Below are 25,374 nucleotides of genomic sequence, written 5' to 3'. Positions count from 1 at the left end.
CCCTGATCCAAAGCCCACTGAAGTCATTGTCTTCAACGGGCTTTGGAAAAAGGCCTTGAGTGACCAACTATTAAATCTGTCCCTTAGTAGTAAACGAACATACATCTCAATCCTTGAAGGTCCTGAGTACCCTCACCAAAAATGATTCCTAGGATTGGGCTCATTTATATTAAATTAAAGATTTATTTTGTGGAACATACAATTCCCAGATATGACCACTGAGCAGTATAAATTGGAATCTGAGAGACAGTTTGTGTGTAAATCTAGTTTTGTTGCAGTTGGGGAGCTTAATTTGCAGCATGTCTTAACCAAACATGGAAAATTGCTTAAGAAGGAGGTTTTTGATAATACTTAGCTCTCATTATTTTAACACCATTTTGAAACACAAGCATTAATGGATCATTAGCTCTTACAGAGACTCTTAAACACCAGTTTCTGACATACCTCTAATCTATAGTTATTCATTCAATTCTGTGAATACAAGTCCTGCAAAAAGCAAGCAGAATGGCACATCAGCACTACTAATTCTTAAAGGACCTTGTGTCCCCCAGTGCTCGCCAATATCTGTTTGTTGAGTGATGCAACAGTTTGCTAATTAAACAGCTCACAGTGGTGTATGGAGCAGAACTTGTGGACATTTAACCAATTGAACAATTTATTGCTGTAATTGAAGGGGTTAGTTGGTGTTTATTAACTAGCCTTCCTGTCATGTTTACTGATGAATCATGGGAATAACCCTTGGCCCCTGACTTTTGTTTTTAAATGTTCCATAGGTATTATTGACATTTCTGTTGTCGGAATTCAAAGTTGTTACTCCAAGGTCAGAACTTTACTTAATCACATTTTGCAAATTCAGCGAAGTTATTGGCTTGTTCTTGCTGGGGTGGAGGTATTGTATTATAGAGGGGGTGAGTATCCTTTGTAGCACAAAAAGAAGATTTTATTTAGAAAAACAGTGAAAATCCCTTTTGCTGATCTGGAAATTGGTGGGGTTTCTTTTAGAAAAAGCTGAAACTGCTTATTGTTGGAAAATTAGTTTTAGTCCACATAGTTGTCATGCAGCAGTTTATTTTTCTTATTCAAGCATTGTCGCTTCTGCGATCTCCATCATCATTAAAGCAGACTCATAGGTAGGAGAATGACTTTATTGCTGTGCCATACAGCAGGGATTCCAATGAAATGTCTGAGGGACATGCAGTTTTGAACACAGCTCTGTTCAGTGGAACAGTGAGTCCTGATGATGACAACAGGCTGCTTCTCCCCCTTCCAAATGAAAGCTGTTTAGCTAGAACTAATTGGCCGTTCCTAACGTGCAATTAGCAAGGATATTAATCTAGCCTTGACAAGTGTGAAAATTAGTTTCTTCTAGCCCACTCAATAGACACCGTATCTGCTTCAGGCTCCCCCATGGCTGATCAATTGTGATTATAAACTTGCTTGGGGTTTAATGTGTCAGAACTGAAGAATAGCCCATTTTTATCAATCACATTTGACTCACACAACATAACACAAGAGAAGTTGATGAGAAGGAAGTAGGCTTAATACATCCAGAATACTTGCTGTCAGTTCCACAGTCAGTAAAGGAAATGTTTGCTTCCTTCTTTGTTTTTTTTAATTAGAAGGATGGGTCAGAACTATTGTGAATTACATTCAATTACAGCTTGAATTTTAACTGATTTTCTATTCATTCTATAGTCAGCACTATGACCCACTCTCTTCCCCAGCTTTCATTGCTTGTTTGTTTTTGCATTTAATTTTTCTTCATCCCACCTCATGCTGGGCACACTGCTGAGTATAATGGGGCCCTGATCCCTGATTGGGCCTTCTAGGCTCAGCCACAATACAACTATTAAATAGTGACAATTAATAGGCATCTGATATTTGGATTCAAGAAGTGATTGAGAAACTTGGGCCAGATCCTCATCTGCTGTAACTCAGTACAGCTCCTTTGCAGCATATGTAGCTCAATGGATCTGAACCCTTGAGTTCAGCAAAACATTCATTATGAATTGCTAAAGGAGTTCCATCTGAATCTGCAGACAGCTGCGCTAAGTGATCTTTATCCTTAGAACTAGACAAGGAAATTTGTATTTCCTGTTTTAATTAGAAAGGACTTTCACAATACAAGAATAAAAGACAAAACCTACCTCAAAGACATGCATCTGTTTTACATAAAATGAATGTAGTATAAGTGTGAGAAATTGCTTGAAGATGGTCTTGATATTGAGAATATTCAGTGTATGTACTTCATAGTCAGCTGAGGTTTTCTTTGCCAATAAGGTTAGGAACCTCTATAATTTTTATTCTTCTCTGAGAAGCATGTTAATGATACTTCCAGAAGGATGAAAAAAAGTCTAGACTACTGTGATATTTCTTACAAGTGTGGGAAGGTGGATGAATAAAGGAAAGAGAGTAACTCCACAGTACGGCCAGCCTGGCTGCAGTGAGTATACTCTATGGCTGTTTGTTGTTGTCCATCTTAGAAGGCAGGGTCCAGAAGTGAATGTTTGCCTTAATGTTTTTTCTCTTACTACTTTAAAAAGTATTAATAATGATGGGGGGGAGGGAATCCTTTCCTGCTCTTACTCATTAACAGTATGCTCTGGATTCTGCCATCTGAGCAGAAAATCATTGATCAAAATAAAATGTTATCTAAATAGTAACATAGTAGTGATGGAAAGCAACAGCTCCTTGCAGTGCAACTGCAAAGAAGCAAGAGAATGAATAATAGCTACCACTGTCCTGAGTTTGAAAAGTCAGAGGAAATGGCAACAAGGAAAAGCAAATGAAGATAGATGAAACCCCAAAAGGGTGAAGGAGATCTCCTCCACAGTGGACAAGGATGGACGACTAACTCCTGGGGCACCTCAGCTGTTGCTTTTCATAGTGGTGTTTTGAAAGGGCAATGTTTCAGAAGAGTGCTTCCTGACTGTGACCGCTGCACAGCACTTACAAATGCTGTGTCGGTCAGTCAGAGGTCACTGCAAGTTGACTCAACACCTCAGATGGAGAGAGAACTCTAGGGAATAAACCATTTAATATCACTATGTCTCAAAGGCACTCTAATAGTTCAGATCCAGTTATTTGAATGCTTTTCAAAATAAAGGTTTTTTTTAACAGTAGGGGCCTGTGGTCTAGTGATTTTTGGTTCTCCTTCTGCCAAAAAGGCTGATCCAAAATTGATTTGGTTTCTCCCAACTTCATGTTTTGTTTTTCTCTCTTAAATCTAGAGTAGATTTCTTTTCTTTAGTTTGTCCCTTTGAAACTCTGGGGCCAGTTCTGGCCTCCACTGCAGTCCCTAGTGGCTTTCGTGATGATACAAGGGCGTAGAGCCCTGGGAAGGACTTTTTTTAATCCCGCTCAGGTCTCACATTGTTTCTTGCATTTTTTATCCTGGTCCGCCCTGCGAAAACCTTAGAACCTGCAAATCCCCCAAGAGAGACAGATTTCACCATGCTACTTAAAAAAAAAATTAATATATGTATAAATGGAATTCAGACACAATTTTTAGCACTAAAAGAATAAAACCAATCTTGCTTAAACCATGTAAAAAAAACTTCAACTCTTTTGCAATAGACATCAAATCTCTCCCATACCTTGCTTAAATTTAAGTATTAAAACCTTTATTTATAAAAAGAGAAACTTGCTTTACGTTGCTGAAATTCTATTTATGAGAAACTATCATGTGTATATCACACGGAATGCCAAAACAAATTGCACCACAATTTTGCTTTAAAAGGTGCTGGGTTTTTTTTAACTGATTATAAAAAGTAAGGTTTTTTTTGTTTGTTTTGTTTTTGTTTTTAAACTGGAATTTTAAAAACTGCTTAAGCACCGTTTTTAGAACTTTGAAATATACCATTCAAGTTATTTATATGTCAGGATTATTATTGCTTTTTGAAAAACATTTAACAGAAAAACTGCTCACAGCACTAGGTTCTTGATAGAAATAAATTTTAAAAAGAGGCTCAAACTAAGTGATCAATAATAAGGTCAATTTAAACAGCAGGTGTAGCTAAATTTGCATTCCTCCCCTCCGCGCCCCCACAAATTACTGCAGTATGTTGGGGTTTTTTGCCCATCCAATCCCGCCCAGCACCCACAATAAAGTACATTTTACCAGCTCCTGCTATTATGGCAGTGGGTCCTGCAGAACCCACAGGATCAAAGTCTGGCTGTAGAGCTCTGAATGGAGGCAGAGTTGCACAGGGGTAGGGAGGAGTAGAAGCAGCATCAGGGCCGCCCAGAGGATTCCGGGGGCCCGGGGTCTTCGGCGGCAGGGGGCCCTTCCGTTCCGGGACCCGCCACCGAAGTGCCCCGAAGACCCGCGGCCGCCCCCCCCCCTCGCCGCCGAATTACCGCCGAAGCCGGACCCACCGCCGAAGTGCAGCCTGGTCTTCGGCGGTAATTCGGCGGAGGGGGGCCCCTGCTGCGGGTCTTCGGGGCACTTCGGCGGCGGGTCCCGGAAGGGAAGGGCCCCCCGCCGCCGAATTACCGCCGAAGACCGAGCTGAACTTCGGCGGTGGGTCCCGCTCCGTCTTCGGCGGTAATTCGCCAGCGGGGGGTCCTTCCGCCCCGGAGCGGAAGGACCCCCCCACCGGCGAAGACCGGGAGCAGAAGAAGCTCCTGCGCCCGGCCCCGCAAGAGTTTTCCGGGCCCCCCGGAGCGAGTGAAGGACCCTGCTCCAGGGGCCCCGAAGAACTCTGGTGGGGGCCCCTGTGGGGCTCGGGGCCTGGGGCAAATTGCCCCTCTTGCCCCCCCACCCCCGGGCAGCCCTGAGCAGCATATCCTGCACCCTTGCAACCCCAGCCTAGGCAGCATGCCAGGCCAGAGTGTATCAATGGCAGCATATAGTGCCTAATGCTAGAGATATTCTGAGCAGCTGTGCAAGGCCATAGACAGCCTTGAAGAGGTTGCCATAATCCCTATAGCTGTCTAGAATGTGTAAAGGAGATGAATCACACGCTACATTGTGCTGTCAGCAGAAAATATAGATAGTTAAAATGTAGAGTGTAAAACTGTGACATCAAGATTGGAAATTACTTGTGGTGTGTCTGATGCCTGTGTATATAATGAAAATCACATCTATGTATTGTGTGGCAAACCAGACCCAGCTCTCTTGTTGCAAGAAAAAAAGTAAAATTCAAATAAAAATAAATAAATATGAAAATGAATCTAGAAACAGTATTCCCTTACTTTTTATGTTGATTTCCGTTTACTTAACACTGCTCCCATATTTTTGCTTTTCAATATGTTGAAGACCTCTGCCCAAATGGGGGCCGAAGGTGGATATCGCTGTGTTGGTTTGCTCTTGTGTCGCATTCCACAACCAGGAAGGCTAAAAACCTAACTTGTTACAATATAAACTTGGATTCTAAACAACAGAATTGGAAAAGTTTAGATTCTGAAGCACCAGGTTTGAAATCTACAGCAAATTCTGCTGTTCACAGACTACTCTGTCCCTGTGAGCAACACTTTTTGGCATGTGTATGTATTGTATATGTGAACAGATCAATAGACACTTTCAAAAATATTGTCTTGTGTTTCCAATAAAAGTATTCCATTAACTAAACTTTTTCAGATAAAAGCTTATAAAATCTTAAACTTCATATATCATTGGCAAATTATTTATGAGGGGAAGTAAGAGGGCCTGACAAGGTTATGGTGTTGATTCTGTACATTTCCTTTATTCTTGTGGTTAAAAGGAAATTATAACATGTCAAGTCAAAGCGTTGCCTGTGGAGTTGAACTAAAAAGAACCTTTAAATGGACTTTTGATAAAAGAGGAAAATACGCAGTGGCAACATAGGATTTCTTTAATTTAAAAAGTTGGTTTAGGTATATTAATTTGAGTTCAAAGCGTCTCTCAAAGGATATGATGCCCACATTTTTAATTTTACCTAATACTGAGCATCTGGTGTGGACTGGTTTGTGGTACTGAGACGAAAAGGAAATATATTACTCAGAGATGAAAGGAGTGAGAGAATCACTGTCCTGACTAAAAATAGTCTTTTTCCACCAGTTTAATATCAGCTGGAGGTTTGATTAAACAGTAATTGTCTAAAAAGACACAATAATTAAGTGTGACTGTTTCCTCTCGGAGGCCAGGCCCAGTGGTGAAAGTTAAGTATTGTCCTTCAGATAAGGTCCTGAAAGCAGTTTTCCTGGATGTCCACTCAGCACTTCTGTAAAATGTCCTCTCTGGGTGCTGAGCTGCAGACAGACATAATCCAGGCCTATTCACGGGCCAGCAGGAGCTTTCTGGAGATGTAGCACTGAAGGATCTTATGACTTCATATCGGATACAAGCTGCCTCACCTCTTTGGCTAAAACTCTAACCCAGTGGCTCAGAGATTCCATGAGACAAATGGGTTTAAATTAAGAAATGGAGTGAAGTCTATAAAAGTCAGAACATGTCAAGTAGGCAACATGTGTAATAAGACTGTAATGTTATATATAATGGGGATATTGAAAAGCCTCTCTAGCAATCCCTCTTCAGGTGTGGATCTGCAGAATTAAAATCCAGGGAAAGATAAATTAGTTAAACAAGCATTTTCCATTTTCTAGTTAAGACTCTTAGATATTTTTTTTTAAATGTATATTTTGCTTTCAGTACAAATACTGCTCTTTTCTTTGTATGTCTCCCAGTATTCTAGCACACAGGTAACTGGCACAGACTTTTTTATATACAGTGATTACACTACTTAGGCTTTCTGTAGTGCTTTCTCTCTAAAGGACATCCTAGTGCTTTATAAACATTAATAGGTCACACTTGCAAAGCACTTTTCATATTAGAAGTATTTAAATATTACCTGATTAATCTTTGCAACCACCCTCTGAGGCAAGGAAGTATAAATACTCCTATTTTATAGATGGATACACTGGATCATAGTGAGATTACGTAATTTCCTCAAAAGTCACAGAAAAAATCAATGTTGGTACTCAGATTAAAAATTAGGATTCCTAGGTCTGGTTTTAAACCACTAGACCACACTGCTCCCACAACACTTTTTTGAGTTAGGTAAGATTATTCCCATTTTATATGTGAGGAAGCTGAGGCATGGGAAGGTTAGGTGACACAACAAAAACCACACTGGAATCTTGTGACAGAGCTGAGCACAGATCCCAGATCTGCTGACTCCATGGCCAATGATTTAAACACAAGACTCTGCTCCCTCCTGTTTTATTTTAAAATATGTACAGCAGGGTGCCCATTAAATGCAAAAGTAAAGACCCATTGTTACTTATGTGAGTGATTTTACACTTTCTCATTAAACCTGAAGAAAAGCTGCACTAGAACTCTCATTTGTACCTCTACAGCCTTGTGCTAATTTTTTCAAAACAGTTGGGCTTGACTGTAAATACCAGTTTGGCACCTACCTCTGCTGGGAAACTGCCAGCCTTCTGCTATCCGCAGATTGGAAGGATAAAATCTGAGAATGCCCACTGAGAATATAATCCATGTCTGCAGGGGGTTCAGAGATTTCTTCACCTCAAGGAGGCTGCTGGGTGTTTAGAACCTTTGGAACCTGGGACTCTCAATTTAGGTTCAACACAGTATGCTGTACATACCTAAATTAACAAGTACTGAACCCTTTTAAAGGGGGTTGGGGAAAGAGGCTGTTAGCTAACAGTGGAAAGGTGATTAGGTTGTCAGTTTCTTTAATGTTTGTCATCCTATTATATATCATAAGGTCCTATTAGATGTTGAAACAATTTTTGAAATGAATCTTTTTAATTACTCATGAAAATCAAATATTTTACTGGGTTTCTCACCCAATAATCTCTTCTCATCCAATAATTCATTTATTTTTGTGTGTGTGAGTGTGTGTGTGTATGTATGTATGTGTGTATATATATATATATATATATATATATATAAAATAAAAACTGGGTCAATAAAACCCTTGGATAAGAGGTTAAAATAAAGGAAGATTGAGAGTCAATTGCTTCCATATTTTGAGCCTATGACTTCCAAAATCAAAGGCCTGCCCTAGTAATCCTAATGGATTGACTTCCAAAATTCCTTGGATTTGTACTGCTGGACTTGCCTCTCTCCAGGGCTTAGCTGGATCCCTGCAGATAGATTTTTCAGGTTTATATGCTGTAATACCACTTAGTCCAGCTGTAAATTTGTGGCGGCTAAATTAATACAACATTATAGGAAAGACCCTGTATACCTATGAAAGTCCTAGCCTGTATTTCAAATACTCAGGAAAAAAATGGCTTTTTCAATTAGTTGGTTGTGTGGCCTGATTGAAGAACAGCCCCCTGGCTAACAAAGCTTTTTCTATAGTATCAGCTTGCTCTTCAGCCAACAGGACAAATAGTAATTCTTGGTCATTAACGGGCTAGCCATCGGGTGGGGGTTTTGTTCTTAAATGGGGACTTTGTATTATCCCTGCTGTTTAAGCCCCCTCCAAGCACTCCTCACCTGTCATATCTGTCATACATTTAATTCATCACGCTCTCTGGTCAAAAGCTACACTGATAGTATCAAAAGGAGAGGAGGGGGCTTCTTATAACTTTAGTGATCAAAGGAGATTACCAAGAAAATAAGATTTTAATGAAGAAGGCAGGTTTGTGAAAGAGAATTTAATGCATTGTGATTCATTGACATATAAAGGTTCATTTTATCCCCTGGCATTGCAGAATGGTATACCAAACTACAACAAAATAGGGGTGTCTGGATTTTGTTTGTGACTTTTAACTGAAAACTGAGTTGGACGAGATACAGAAAAGGTTTGTTTCTACTACTAAAAACTCAATTTTTTTTCTGTAAAAGTGCAAGCAAACAGTTTAAAAATAACAAGTTTGTTACAATGATGACAAATGCACCAAGCAATCATTTGCCACCAGACCCCCACACATCAGCATGTTAGTACTCCATTTGCTCTTTGGATTAGCTTTCTGGAATAGTAGTCACAGTATCTATGTAAACTTGGCAACACTGTTTCAGAAACAAACCAAATAGGCAATTTCCAGTTCCAGATTTGGACACTACGATATTTCTGTGATGAGTACAGAAGAAGCAAGGCCAAAGATGAAGAAATGGACCTTCTGTATTCACCAATATTTTGTCAGGAAATTAATCCTATATGGAGTCGGGGGAGTGGGGCAGGGATCGCTTACATGTTTACAATGAAAAATACCAACAGCATTCTTGCTATTTTGTGTGCTTTTTAGTAAGTTTCAAGTATGTAATATTCACTGTACAATACACTGATTCAGGCTTCATTTCAACTGAAATGTTATTCTTTCCAGAGTGTGCCTACCTAAGTCTAGATTATACTCAAGAACAGATAACCCACCAATAGCTGGTTTTAAATTATGAGAAAATGGAGTTATCTTATAACTACCTGAGGGCAGTGCTAGAGTACTGATTGGTCAGTCATTCAAAAATTCAATTAACTGCAAAGATACTAAACTGAAAATGTAAAGCAGAGATTCAGTAACTATTTAATCTCACTACAGTATATTGCCAAACTTGCATGTCAACAGCAGAGTTACTTAATTTATTTGAAAGTTTTTTGCATAGTGATAAACAAATTCTCTAAATACTAACTGTAAATAAAGGAAAGAACAGTTACTTGTATTACCACAAAGGTTACCATCGTTTATGGAAAGATGGGAAAACTTATCAAATAGCCTTTATATAGAATTAAAAATATGCAGTCCAGATTCTCAGACCCTGAAATCAACAGAGCTATGCCAATTTACACCAGTCGAGGAGCTGGCCCATGTAGTTTTTTTTTAAATGTAGTATTGTCTGAATCTAGTTACATGTGTGAGGAACATGGAGGAGGAGATAACGAAATCCTGGTTGGGCTTGTCATTGGAGGGGTGGAAACTTTGATTCTCACTTTCCATCCAAAGACACACCTGGCAATACTTTAACCTGAATGTGGATTACATTATTTATTTAAGAATTTAAACATTGTGGACCAAGGGCTAAACTTTTAAAGGCTAAGTGTCTAATAAATACTTCTAAAAATCTGGCCTCATAGCCTCAGCTCATGTTAACTGGAGTAGCTTCAATAAAATCAACAGAACGATGCTGATTTACCCCACCAGAGGATCTGGACTTAAATATCTTGCTAGATTTGGTACTGACTTTGTATAAGTTTCCTGAAACTGAAACCTAACTTGAGTTAACTGCTGTGTTAATTTTCAGTAGCCCCTGGTAAGGCCCTTTTACACTATAAATGAAACCAGGTCTCATTGTAGCTGCTATAAAAGGTCTGGAAAACTGTACTGTAGCCTGAGTATCTGAGCCCTTGCCTGCACTAGGGAATTTTATCCATAGGTGACAACAGGCACAGCTGAATCAGAAGTGAAAGTAGTTTTATGTATACGTGTTTACAGGATCAAACTATGTTCAGCACCATTTCAGAAACAATGGTTGAACCTTACTTAAATAAGGTACACTGGGTCTTCCTGTAATGTCACACTCACTCAGATGCCACAAGCTTATGGATGAACTAAGTGGAATTATAGTTGGGAGCAAGGCATGTTTTGGTCATATCTACTCTTGCAGCTAAACTGTTTCCAGAAATGGTTTAGCTAAACCCATTGCTATTAATAATGTAGTGATTGGAGGGCTCAGGGTTTTTTACCACCATGTCAACCAGATTTGCTTAGAGTTAGAGTAAGGTCTTGTCTCCATGAGAACTCTGTGAATTAAACTAAATCAGTTTAGATGAAGTTCAGAAACTGACTTGATCTAAATAAGAGTGTTCACACAAAGGGGTTGCACCAATTGTAGTCATATAGCTTCTAAACCAATTTAGTTAATAAAAAAAAGTGTGCAGACAAAGGCTAAGCTTAACTATCACAAAGATAAAACCACCAGAAGCTGCCAGAGATCTGCCTCCACTAGGTTCCTCCCCAGCAACGACACCAATTTAAATGAATTGGTATTAGCACCAATGAGAATTGTTTGGTAAAATTCTCTGATGTAAACATAACCAGTGTGTGTGCCAGACACACATACAATATATTTAATTAAATGCAGTTGAAAGAATTTCCAGCTTTAATTCACAAGGAAACTCTTATTTTCTTTTTCTACATATGTTATGGCACCAGCGGTTAAATTATAACATAGACACCCCTCTTCTCAAATTAGGAGTGCAGTTGAGTTGCATGGTACTTAATCTTAAACTCTGTTAGTCTTTGTTAGATTTTGTTCTGATTGTTAGTCTTAATAGATATTGGCAGGACTGAACTATTTACGCTAGGAAGTGCTTTCTAAAATAATGAAAGTCCACATGTCAACATATAGAAATCAAATGGCAAAATGATCTACTTTGCTTATCTCTGCAAAGCCAGTTTTATTCAGTAAGTTCCTAAAATGTTCTGTGATTGGAGATTTATTTTTAAATCCCTTTCTCTCCAAGTTAAATCTGCCTACAGAAAACTTACCCTGTGTGTTTTTAAAATCCAAAAAGAAAAATATACCTGTTCAAAAGATTAATTTCAAACTACTGGTATGTACCTGGGTGGGGGGAAAAATGATCATCTGAAATTAGGCAAAAGTTTTCTTCTTCAGCAGAAGAAAATCACTGTGCCAACACTTAGTAATGCAACCCATCAACTGTTCTTATAGGTCATACTTTATTCTCTGTAGCAAAGCTTTGATGGTGGTGGGGAAAAGAGAGCGAGACAAGCTCTTCAGAGCCCAATGACACGTGCCAAACACGTGGAAGGTAAATCCCCTAATTCAGTCTATTCTTCCAGCATTCCCTGGCAGGCAGCCAAGCTAAATATTTCTGCTGGATAAAAATTCACTCTTGTATGCAGCACTCTCTTAACAGGGTGGCTGTCTACTGTAGCAGAAGGGGCTTCTCCACAGGGTAAGCACCGCGAGAGCTGACATGTGTGTTCTCTTATCTATCTATTTATTTATTTATTTTATTAAAAAGGTCTTTATGGGCTGTGATTGGATTAACTTAGTGAACCCTGGAGGAAGAGGAAAAAAACAAATTGGGAAACTGGTTTAGCGCCCCCACCTTTTTTGTCATCTTCTTTTGGGATTTCCTGGCTGGCTGCCACCTTGAGTCTGAATGTTCTTTAGATAAATCAATTAAAAAGGCTTTAATATTTGGATGATTGGAACACAACATATGGACTGCTGATGCTGGTGTCATGTGGTGCTTGCAGTTAATTGAAATGATTAATAGAGGTGTTAGTTTCTTTAAGACTAATTGAAGAAAAGAATATAATTGGAAGCATGGACTTTAATACTATTGTTGCTGAAGCATCTTTAATAAATGTGCCCCTTGAAGCTATTATGCTTTTGTAAAAAGTTACTAGACACAGTGACTTGCAGAATATTCTGTGCCATAAATTGGGGGGGAGTACAGAGTTTTTATGTAAGTTCATCTGAAAAATTACTTTTTGGAGAGGGTGGGGGAGAGGATTGTATTTCAGCAACCAGCATATACTCGGAGTTCGATATGCAGTTGCCTTTAGATCCTTTTACAGTGATTGGACTTAATAATGAGGTTGGTAAACCAGTTCACTTTACTGCATACACCACTGGGAAACCTAGCTCCAGACCCCAGTCTGGATTCTCTTACAGCCTGTAGGGCTGGAGACTCAGCTAATGTCGTTTGAAGCCAATGGAGCTGTGCCCTTTTACGCCAGCGGAGGATCTGACCCACTAGTGTCTAAGCACACCTCAAAGTTAGCAAATACAGACATTTAAGAGAAAATGCTAACAAGGCCACATTAGTGCACATGTTGTCAGGACGCCCATGGTTTGATTGATAACCACTGCTACTGCCATCTTTTCCAGAAGGAGCCAGTTGTCTAGACTTGTGGCTGGAAACGTAGTGAATTTTACTGTCAGAAACAAACATAACATGGGAGAAATTCAGACGATTAGCGTGAAAGCATGTCTTCGCTTAGGACTGATCTACACACACATTTTTGTATCGATTTAACTATCTTGATAAGGGGTATGATTTTTGCAAAACTGGTTAAATCAGTTCAACCCCTAGTGTGTATACAGATATATTAGTAGAAAGGTGCTTTATATTGGTACAGCTAATTCACCTTCCCTTGTGGAAGAAGAACCTTTACCCTGGAAAACTGCATCCACACTAGGTAAGTTGTACTGGTTTAAAGATACCAATATCATTTTGTATTTAGACAAGCTCTACATGCCAGTTAGTTGTTTTGCCAGTTTTAAATACTTTCCTCTGTGTCTACTGTATTGATAATGACTGGTGAAACTCAACCTTCAGCTGAACCACCAAAGTAGTTTGTTAGTTTTAAACAAGCATTTGAAGTTTGTTTTAATTCTTCCTTTCGCTTTGTATCTTGATCGAGAGAGAAAGAGATCCACAAAGTTTCCTTTCTCCAGCTCTCTCCACTTGCCTTGCCTCTCCCTCTTTCTGTCAATCCATATCAAGCAGATCTCATTGGCTTTTAACCCTTCCATCATAAAATCTAGTAATGTGGCAGATTGGCATAAAACTAGCTCCCTTTATATCTTGCATTGGAAGGGCTTCCCAATCACAAGTGTCCTGGAGTTCATTGTGTCTGTTAGGTATGTACCTATCTGTATATCTGTGGTCAGACAGTGCCATTCTTCACATCCGCATTCTAGGTGCTAAACCTGTCAATTAGGCCTGTGTGATGATAGTCCATAGTGGATTCTGCATTCCACTCTTTCCAAATTCTAGAAAGCTCTCTGCTTGTTCTCCCCCCCCCCACCCGCCCCCCAAGTCATTATTTTGTCTATTATGGGAGAGATTTAGCAAATGATGAATATTGCAGCATGCTGTAAAAGCAATTAGCCTTGGGTGAGTGTAGTTCTCCTCTATGGCCTCATCCAGATTAGATTTGGAAGGTGTTAACGAACAGGTGTTAACACTATGACCGGTTTAACACATGTAAAAGGCGCCTTGTCTACAGTAGGTTGTTAACATGTGTGAGCCAACACCTTCCAAATCCTAGTCTAGACAAGGCTTGATAGCCCATTTCACAAGTTAACCTACTTAACTGAGAGTGCTGAATTTTCAGATTTCACATGCTTTGCCCTTGGTTTTGCTAACCTGTCTGGTCCAAGAAGACAGCAGCTTCTTGGCTAACCAAGGATGGAGAGCCATCCTCTGATATTGCTGGCTTGTGATCTGTTGATGGCCTTGAATTGGGATCAGAAAGGAACTGGCAGCTAATGGATGGTACAAAGCAGTGGTGCTCTGTGACTAACTCTGCTGAGGAGGTGGATGAGCATGGACCTAACTAGAGAAGGTCAGAGTGTGTGACACTCACATGAGGGGTATAAAGGCAAGAACCAGCAAACACTGTCTGATCTGCTGGACCCCATAATAGGAAGGATAGGGCACAGTTACTACAGTGATGGGCAGTATAGAAAATATTTAGCTCTGGATTATTTAAAGAGTAAATTATTACTTGAATAAAGGGGTGTGGACCTGTTTGAAGTTGTACAGGTAAGAAAGGAAGACAAGGCTGGAGGTGGGGTCTTCATACAAAGAAAACCAAAGAAATTCAGATTTGGGAAAACACCTAAAGTTTGATCTTTATTCTCCTGGGGACTTATTGCCTTGTTTTCTCCTTTGCCCTCCCTGTCTCCAAGTTCTAAAGTAGGAGAAGCATATTTAATCTAAAATATCACATTTTGGGTCAGAACTGTCCTCTTGGGAGGCACTCGCAGATCACCTTATTGTTTTTGTTTTGTATTTGTGGTTCTGCTTATATTTATGCATCTATTTCAAGAGTCAAAAAGGTTATGTTAACCCAAAATAAATGAGAACAGAGATGTTGCAGGGCAAATTTAGGATTTTTAAAAAAAAATAGGATGGTTTTAATATTTCATAAGTTTCCCACACTGATTCTTAGTGATGCTCTGCATGTAAAGACTTGAGCTTGCCCAGAAGATGTGTCCTGTTTTGTGTACAGATTTGACTGAAATGGATTGTGGATAGGAAGTGGCCATCTTGTGGCGGTAGGCTAAGAGGGAAGAACGATATGAGCACTGGATGCTAGCTTTCCTTACTCCCACTTCTTTGATTTGTGGGAAAAGAATACTGAGAATTTTGTAGGAGGAATATTCAGTATAAACTATCTCAGACTAAAACTTTTGAAACTCTTTTTAATCATTTTAATGGCAAAATTGGGTATTTTAGGACACTGGTTTACCAAAACATATGTGCGCTACTGGATTTTCATTCATTTCAAGAAATGTATTATCTTACTTTACTAACACTTTGCACCTCCTTCCTCTGTGATCAGTTCAGGGACACTGATTTTTCTAAATATTACTGGTGTTAGGTGTATTTGGGGAATCCTCTGGCATGCACAGAAGAAACTTTTTAAAATTAATATTTAAACATTTTTGGTTAAACAAAGCAGAAATTAGTGCATGAGTACACTTTATGACTCTTAACAGAAGATTGAATTACTAAGGCCTCAATTCTGCAATTTGATTCATGCAAGTTGGTTCTTATGCCCATGCTGAGCAATGGGGCTGTGCACGAGTCCACAATAGTCATTACAGGATTGTAAGGCTAAATTGCAAACTCCTTGGGGCGGAGAGCTTCATCTACTATATCTGTGTATGGAACCATGCAGTACTTTAAATTTAATTCTAATCTAATTCTAGTGTGTTTAAGTGGAACTATAGAAAGAAGAATAGCAGCCTGAGGAAACTAGATTTGTATATATCCAAGTTCTTATATGTGATCTATATATTCTGCTCACATTATCATTCATATAAAAAATGCTATGTTGTAGACAGGACTGGTAGAAGCACCTATTAAGATTTCCCAGCACTTCCCATTGTAAGACCCTGCTTTCAGCTGTTTATAACTTTGTTAATTTTTAACCATTTTGTCTGAAAGTTTCTATGCTGGGAGTCTGCCTCAAGCTGATGGGCTTTTGGGGGGAATATTTCAGCCAAACTGGTTCAGTCATTTCTCAGAGCTAAAGAAAAGCACATTGTATCCATGCTTTGGAGCAGGTACTTGACAGGGAGGTGGCCGTTGTATCAGGGATGTGCCTTTTGACATCCCCTTGAAAATCCACCCAAATTTGGCCAAGTTATAAGCCTTTGAAAAATTGCAGTTCACTCATGCCCAGTAGCAACTTCTTAGATTTTAGCAGCTAAATTCCTCAAAGATTCTATCTGCACCAGGTATGCTCCAGCCCAGGGCTGACTAGGACTTTCCCTGCAATTGCACCTCTGTGCTGCTATGGACCATGTTGGGTCTGATCCGGGCACCTGAACAGAGAGCAGGGAGACTGTTCTGTCCTGTCAGTGACTCTCACTAGGCCCAGGCCGAGTAGAGAAGGAGGAAGCTGCCTGATTCAAATGAAGAGAGGAAAAGAGCCAGATGTGGAGGGGAGAATACACTGGGACAAGGAGCCAGGGGGTTGGAGAGATGGAAATTGGGACTGGAGATAGGCAGGCTCGGGGAGAGCGATCTGGGAGTTGGGAAGAGACTGAGTTTGGGTGGGCATGGGGACTGGGACCAAGCACTGGGGACAGAATCTGGGACCAGAAGCCAGGAGGAGAACTACTGGCTGGGCAAGGAGACTGAAACTAGGAGCTGGGGGCACTGAAAGCCAGTAGTGAGGCAAGAAGGGGGGCAGGGAAAGACTGAGATTGCATGAGGTGCCAGGGGAGACATGGACTGGCTGGGTGAGGAGACTGAGAGCCAATGGAGCAGGGGAAAGGAGGTGAGGGAGAGGGAGAGGGAAGACAAATCTGAGAGAGAGCCAGGATGTGAAGGGAGGAACTGGGACTGTCCGAACAAAAAGACTGAGGCAATGAGCTGAAAGGGAGGGATCATTGGGATTGGATGAAGAGCCCCAGGGAGGAAGCTTGGGATTGGGAGTCTGGAGGGATGCAGAATGTGAGTGGGGAGGACAGGTGGAGGTCAGCATGCAGTAGAGAAATTTATTAAATGAGGAGCTGGGGGGCAGGTGGGGGGGACTTGGGAGTGGCCAGGCAAGAAGACAGGGGACAAGGAGCTTGTTGGTGGGAAACTGGGAATGGTGTCTGGTTTGCTGAAGTGCTGAGCACTCTCAGCTGCTCATGGAGTGAGTGGGAGCTGTGCTTTGAGCATACGAAGTGTTACATATTGCTAAGTACTCTAAAAAATCAGCTTTTAGGGATCTCCGCTTGAGCACCCAAAGTTAGTGGATACTTTTTACCTTTATTTCTGCATCCTTGCTCAATTAATAATGAATAATATTCCCTCATTTTACTAGGATGTTGCAAAAATAAATTCATTGATTTTTTTTGATGCACTCAACCACTATAGTGACAAGTGTCATAAAAAAGCTCAGAAGGAAATTTATAATTCTATCTTCATAGCATGGTTTGAATAGTGTGCAGTTAAAAAAGGCCATACATTGAGTAGCAAGGAGAAAACAAAATTTTGAAAAGCTGCTGATTAATTGAGCACTATCATATACATATATGCAAAAAATTAAGGTTACACATGCAGCTGAATATCTGGCATTTCCTAACTTTTCAGAGCTTAGCAACCTTAATAATGTTCTTTTAATGTAGTTTTTTTGTGTTATCTTATTATATAACATGGCTTTTTATATTAAGCTATTGTTTTACAAATCTGATGGCTCATTCAATGTCTTTATATAACATTGAGTCAAGGCAAGAAGGCGGATGAAGGAGAAAAATTAACTTCTGGAAGTTGAAACGTTCTTCCTCTGTGTTTGTGCAATGTGCTCTATTTTGAAACCTTTTGAAATCACATTTGTTACATCCGACGAAGCGGGTATTCACCCACAAAAGCTCATGCTCCAATACATCTGTTAGTCTATAAGGTGCCACAGGACTCTTTGCTGCTTTTACATTTGTTGATGTCTTTCTGCTCAGAAAAATACCCTTGTGCAAATAATGTTGACTTCCAATGGAAATTAAATCAGTGAACTAGAGATTCCTACCATATTAGAATGTACAGTTGCAGCAATGAGTGTAGTAATAAATCCTTTATAAAAGGAATTTAGCTTTGTTCTTTTTTTAATTTATCTCAGTTGTTGCTGTAGTTTAAATAATTGGTGAGATTGCATCTGAAAAGAGAGCTACTTCATTCAGTTTATATATAATTGGAATCTAGAATATTCATTCAGTTTATATAAAATTGGAGTTGAGAAAATGTCACATAACAGACCACTTATTCTGGTCTTTCTTTCCGCTCATGAATTTTACTTTTGCAGATTACAGATTTCACACATTTATTCAAAAATGTAGCTAAATAACTTTAACAATAATTCATTTGGTCTGCTCGTATTTGTGAACAGTTTGTTGCATGTACTGTATTAAAAATCTGAACTGTGTTAGTTAGTTTTGGCTGGACACACTGATATGTTGTTTCTGTTCCCTGATTGCATTAGCGTCACTTCTAGAATTTTATTTTAATTCAAATACACATTTACCAATTCAAGATTTGTTCTGGGCAAATATTTTCTATGAGCCTGATCCAGAACCCAAGGAAATCAAAGGAGGGGTTTTCATCAATTTCACTGGGCATTAGATCAGTCCCTATTTGATGTTTTTGTGACATTCCTGACAGTCAACTCATTCAACTAAAGTGTTGGTGGAAAGTGAATGGAAAGCGGAGCAAACCCAGCACAACAATTTTTGAGGCACAGTCAGTGCTGTGCCATAGGTCAACAGGTAGGGAAAAGGACAGCTACTCAAACTGCAACCCGTATTTTACATCTCACGTTATATTCTTTGGGTCACCAGATAGTTCAATACAGAAAAAATATGTAGCATATGTGTATTAGTGTGCATAATAGTCAAGGCAACTGTACACTAATATATCAGTGAAAACAATAGTATGAGACAGTTGAGCCAACAAAGGCATTTTTAAGCTTTACATTCAGAGTAGATATTTTAAAGTGTGAAATAAGACCTATTGTTCATATAAAACAATGGGCGCAATTAGGTGCCAAAAGGGTATTGTGCAATGTTTTAATTTACCTTCATTTTAAACCATCTTGCATATCTTAAAACATTATGACAATCAAAATTATCAGGCCACCGGGATGAGAGGAGTTTGTTTTGTTAATTGCTCTTGCTAAGCCTAATTACTGCATGGGGTGGAGTAGATGTGAAGGGGAGGAGAAATCTGCTAGCAAGAGGAAATTCTAAAGTCCTAGGAGCTGTTTCAGGGAGGGCTAGATGAGAATGCGTGTGCGAGAGTGAGAGCGTGGATGTGGTGTGTATGTGGGTATGCATGTGAGTGGGTGACAGACATTCCATAGGGACTAAAATCCTGGGATGTATGAACTGGAGACTGGGAACCTGTTCCAGGTAGATACATGGGGGTACTGCTAAACAAGGAAATGTGCTGTATTTGAGTTTGTGCGTTAACTAATATTGTGTAGCAGTATGACTACCTATTTTAATGTTAGTTTCTTAGTTTCATGATTAGTTTCGTGTTAGAAAGGCCTATTAAATGATGTGCTGTGATATTAACTCTTGATATTACTGAGTTGTTAGGGTTAGTTTGATTTATATGTAGCTATTGATCTATATTGGCATTGCATATTTCCTTTACCCATTTTTCCTTATCACCGTTACTGTAGCAAAGAGACACTTCATTACATAATTGTAATAGTTTAGAATGAGTTATAATGAAAAATAACTTCCAAAAAGTCTGTAGTGCTTGATATTGTATTGATTAGTTTGAATGTCCTGGATTACACTGTTAGAGGAGTTCTGAAGTATGCTTGAATAGTATTGTAGGACTACTTTTTCCCCTGGGGCCTTCATGGGTAAAAGCACTGTATCTGATAAGGCTGTCCCAGTGAGCAAAACTGTAAGTAGACTATTATATAACAATTATATGTTCTTCTTAGGGTATGTTACTCTACTTGTTTGCTGCCAGGCGGCATTATTGGGTGAAGGAAGGAGACTAGAACAGCAGAGGAGTCACACTCTTGTTTTGTTTAATCATAATGTATGCTTTCAATACACTCTTTTAGTGACATGAATTAAATGGTGGTATAGTACAGGAGAAGAAAATGCTGCTGTTGCAGCTATGACAGTTAGTGGTTGAGTGACTGGAGTAGGTTTGGAACTCAGAGGCTTTTCTTTGCTTGCTGGAGATACTGGTGGGCAAATGTGTTTACTTTTTCCTTAGTATTTATACTAGTTAATGTGTTGCATCAGATAAATCTATTTCCTGAGTCCATCTTTCAGCTTGCTCCCCTCCCTCCCTGGTTGACAAATGGCTTGTGTTTGACACAGTTTTATCAGTTGAGCCCCTGCTGGGTGCTGCATGCTTGCCTGTTATGCTTTATCATGAAAAGTGAATTATCTGTAATATTTTGTTTCCATTCTAGCAGTTGGCAGGCCCCTAGTATAAGGACTGATTTAGTCCTCCATAAGAAGAGTCTGTCATCTTTCTTTGCAAAGCCAAATTGTTATTGTACTGGGCAACAAAAGATTGAGAGCTTTCTGTATTGCAATCTGTTACTGTCCTGCTTTTTGGTGGGGTGTTTTGTTGTTTGTTAACAGCTACATATGCTAAAATGAAAAACTGAGTGGACATGTGCAATATCCTAAACTGCAATCTCAAAGGCTTTCTTTGTTTAGGATGACATAAATTATTTTACGGGGGGCCTCTGGTATGTTTTGAACTAGGTATAAGTTTACAAGCAAAAGGGAAAGTATCAGCATCTTAAAAGTAGAAATTGTCTAAGGAAGGGCTGTCAGGAGAGGGACTCTACTGACTTATTTCAAGTTGTCTCCAAATACTTTAGGAATTAATTAATATTACTGAAGTAGCTGTTTCCTGCATTCAGCTGATACAATCCACACTCTAGGTTTTGTTTTGTTTTGTAAAGGGTAACCTGGACTCCAGTTTTAACACTTACTTGCATTAATGCAAGGATGATAAACTAAAGTTAAACAGACAGAGACCCCTGAATGGGTGAGGTCGGCCTCTAAGAGTTCTGGAATTTAGTGTTATATATTTTACATATAGAATGTGGAAAACTCTTGAATGAGGCCTTCAGGGCAGTTTGTGAAGAGGTAAGAGAGGATCTGCTAGATATTTTAACAGATGAAATTGTTGTGAGGTAGAAACCAGCTCTGTGTGGGTGAGTGAAAGATCATTATCAAAATGATTTTAAGGGATGTTAACTTTGAATGTTCTAAAGACAGAAATAATATTGCCAACTTTGAGTGTTCAAAAACCATGTCAGGGCCTAAAAGAACTCCTGAGATTGGCTGAAAACTCATGAGGGTTGGGGTTTTTTGTTTTTGTTTTGATGTGGTGTGTTTCAACATTGCTCTTTGAATCATTAGCATTCACATTTTAAAACTTTTCTCTGCCACAGGAGGGCTAGAATCATACTTAAAAAATATCTAAGAGTCTCATGTAATAACATGACATGGGGCTTTAAGCAAAACGCCAAATATCATAAGACTCATGATTAAATTGTGAGAGTTGGCAACACCGTGAAAGGACCATTCCGATCACATAGTCCGACCTCCTGCAGAATGCAGGATGTAGATTTTATTCAGTCATTCCAGCATCTACTCCAACAAGACCTTTCTTTTTTTTTTTTTAAGAAACTTAGACAGGAGTTGTACCATCTATGAGGAAAAGAATAATCTAGGCAAGGCATTCAGTCTGGTAATGACAACAAAATAAGCAAGATAGTAGATACAAGTTGCATCTCTGAAGCCCACATAAATACCCACAAGTTTGGCAGCTAAGATTGATATAGTGATTTGAATTGTCAGTGTGCGTCTGCTCCGCTTGTTGAGCCTAATGAAAAGTAGAGTTTAATCATGGGTGTGCCAAATTGAGCATGATTAGCTGTTATTGCAGATTAGTTCATTGTCTGGAGCTTCAGAATTATTGATCTGGGTGCTGTGTTCTGATGTTTTCCTTGCCCTCTACACTAACCCTCCTCAGTGTTTAGAGGAGGGGAAGTGGAGGAGGAAAGAGGTCCAGATGGGAAGAAAACAGGTCCTGAAAAGACCACATAGGAACTAGGTCAGGTACTCTGGAGATTAAAGAAGCATGCTTCATCCCTGTGCGCAGGAGGCTGGGACAAGTAGCATACAATTACGAGGAATTAGAACAGCAACAAGTAGTGCAGATTTATCGGCTTTAATTGTCTATTGTCAGGACAGAGCCCTTCTTGTAGATCAGGCCGCAGCCAATGCCTTAATACCTCTAATGGACTCTCTATTGTGGGATTATCTCTCCTAAGGACAATGTCTTTCTTTAAAACTAGTTGTGTTTTTGTTGTTGTTGTTGTTTTTAAATAGCTTCAGCCCTTGTTTTTTCTCTTTGATTTGTTGCATTCTGCAGGAAATAGCTGAGAGCCTAGTGTTGCTGTTCTGTCAGCAGCAGTATTCCTTTAGGGGAACTGAGAGATACCTATTGAACATTAACCCCCTTGTTCCACCTACTTCGAAGAGTCTCATCAGGAAACAATAGCCTGTTGATAAAGAGCAGATAAGCAAGGACACATGGCTTAAGAGTCTCTCTGCTCTCTCTATTCTAAAAGCTTTCCTGGGTTTTGCAAAGTAAACATTACAACATCTAAAGAAGGATAAGGTGTCAACTATTTGTTGTGTTTAATAGCAGATGAATTCTTCTTCCCTCCCCACCCTGCACACATCAAGTACACAAGAATGAAGACTCACTTTACCACTGTTGAATATGAAGAGGCAACTATATGCTTTATAGTGAATAGCAAGTGCAAGTCCATCTTTTTTAGAACCCTTGTTGCCATTCAATGTTAAGCATATAGTTGCAACTTCAGATCCCTTCAGCCATAAATGAGTTTATTTCTACTTTAAGCTCCTTTACGGTGTGTATTTTTTGTGTTGTTAACCTGTTTTGAATCACACTCTGGGGACCAGATCCACAGCTGGTATAAACTAGCATAGCTCCATTCACTGCAAGAAGAATGGATCTGTCTCTTTTTCTCCAATGTGTCCGTCCCCACAGTATCTGGCTGCCTAAGCACTAGCTCGGTGGTTCTCAAACTTTTGTATAGTGACCCCTCTCACACAGCAAGCCTCTGAGTGTGACCCCCCCCCAATAAATTAAAAACACTTTTTTATATATTCAACACCGTTATAAATGCTGGAGGCAAAGCACAGTTTGGGTTGGAGGCTGACAGCTCGTGACTCCCCCATGTAATAACCTCACGACCCCCTCAGGGGTTCCAACCCCCAGTTTGAGAACCCCTGCACTAGTTCAAATAAAAGCAAAATTGAACAGGAAGGAAAACTAGGCTCTGCCACACTGTGGTTTAAGTCACTGTTACTTACTTACTGGGGGCTGTGTGGAATGGATCCTGAAAAAAATCATAAGCTTAAAGTTAGGAAAAAAGCCTTGCTGGGTTTAGCATATGCCTTATGCCTACTCTCCCAAGACAGTCATCCCCCAGTATATGTGCTCCCTCTGAGAAGCTCCCACATGTAGGGTGACCAGATGTCCCAATTCTATAAGGACAGTCCTGATTTTGGGGACTTTTTCTTATATAGGCACCTATTACCCCTCACCTTGTCCTGATTTTTTTTTACTCTTGCTATCTGCTCACCCCACATGTATGATACCTCCCCTGTGATACATCTTCCCTCCCTTATGGGATATGGACATTGGTCCTTTTATTCAATCCTTTTTCTCCTCCTTCTCTCCCTCACCACTCAGAACTCTATTTCCTTCTCCCAACCCTAAAACTAAAAGAGAAGTCATATGGCATGGTCTCCTCTGAGATTTCTTCCCCAACACCCTCACCCTAGTCTGCAGAAGGGAAAACTACAGAGGGATAGCCTCTTCCAGCCCATCTTCTTGCCCTTCCAGTGCAACCACACCAGACAGACACAACGGGGATGCCTTTCACAGCTAATTCTTGCCCTCCACTAGGAGAGAGATATACAAAAGTAGCCCCATTGAGGCTGATCTCTTTTCCCCCACTGAAAGTCTCTGAGGCATTGATTCTGGCTTCTTTCTGCTTCAAGAGAGGAACCTTTTCCCATAAGTGGTTGACAAGGATTATTTTGACTTGATCCTAAGTAATCTGCACAATATTTGGTTTTAATAAAGCCCAAGTGAGAACAAGAAGTAATAAAATATTTTAATTTGAATTTTTTTAAAGGGTGATTTTTTTAAAACAGGTGGAAGAACACTGAAATAAAGAAAGAGATTCAATCTTGCACCAAGCTATAACTGAGAGCATACCCAATAGTGCTTCTCTTGCTAGTGCACTGAAGAGTCAGAAATAAAAGGGCAGGAATTTGGACGTCTTACAAGGTAATGACCAAGGTCCTCTGTAATTAAAGGCCATCCCTGAAAGCTGTATATATTAATTCAAAAGCCTCCCAGCTACAATACACACCACCCTAAACTTCCTGGCAAAAACACTCTATGTAGATTTAAATTAAATTTAATTTCTATCCTTGTAGGCAGCATCACACTAAAGTAGTCTAGGATGTAGAAAGAGCCTCTTTTAGATCATATTTTAAGCCTATAAGTGTGCTTCTGCAAGGTCAGGATAGTATGCAGTGAGAGTACCAGGTTTTAATTTTAACAACTGCAAATTTCACTGCATGGTGACCACTTCTCTTTCCTTTGTATCAGCTTCTGGTCAGGTTTTCAAAAATGCAGGTAAAACTGAGTGGGAAAACTAAGAGGAACAGCAACTTGGATATGGAAAAAAATCCTTCTTTGGGCCTTACTTCTAAAGCAACTTACAAGAAATGTGTAGTGGTCCAAAGACCCCAGTTATTTTCTTCAGAGTAATGACCACAGTTGGTCCCCAAATGTTTACCGGTGTGAAGATGTCTACATACAGGAAGTGGGAAATGGGGTTGGGTCTGGTTATTACTATTGATGTGGTCAATCTGCCCCTGACCTTGTTTTGGTAAGGAAGGGGAAGATGTGAAAATGACTGTGCTTTAATCTCTTGTGTGCATTTTTATCTCCCCTTCAACTTTCTAAAGAAGTTTATTCCACTGGAGCCAGCTTCTTAGACTCACTCTCCCTCCCTCCTTCTTTCCTCTATACTTACACAATCTCACAGACATAGAGAAAATAACGCAGCAGCTGAAGCTGAGTAGCATCAGTTTGTTGTTGAGCTGAAGTGGTGATAGCATCAAAGGAAATGGATGGGGATTTCTGAGATCAGAGCTGTTAGGGCCATTCATGATTTGTTGCCAGGCTGAGAGCTGCTGCAAGAGAGATCTGCCTGAGAAATGCTGATTAATAAGGTAATTGAGGTTTTCTATGAGCGAGAGGGGAAAAAATGAAAATATGACTAAAAATGTTCTTTTTGAAATGAACATTTTGAGATTGCAAATTCCAGACAATAGCAGCAGCTACTGCTATGAACGATTTC

At 39.7% G+C, this 25,374-nt stretch overlaps 1 protein-coding gene across 9 annotated transcripts in view; it reads left to right on the top strand.

Annotated features, from left to right (window-relative positions):
• Positions 1-25,374, top strand: part of PRDM1 (PR/SET domain 1) — a 123,943-nt gene that overhangs the window by 66,489 nt on the left and 32,080 nt on the right. Inside the window, exon 1 of one of the 9 annotated variants that reach the window (XM_039532887.1) lies at positions 24,155-24,290. The exons of the other annotated variants lie outside the window; for them this stretch is intronic. The gene's annotated coding sequence lies outside the window, so the exon portion shown is untranslated. Of the gene's footprint in view, positions 1-24,154; positions 24,291-25,374 lie in introns of those variants that run through there. 9 annotated transcript variants of the gene reach the window in all.

This window comes from Mauremys reevesii, linkage group 3 (genome assembly GCF_016161935.1).
Source record: "Mauremys reevesii isolate NIE-2019 linkage group 3, ASM1616193v1, whole genome shotgun sequence".
NCBI lineage: Eukaryota > Metazoa > Chordata > Testudines > Geoemydidae > Mauremys > Mauremys reevesii.
Note: the sequence above shows the minus strand (reverse complement) of the source record. Positions and strands in the feature narration are given on the sequence as shown.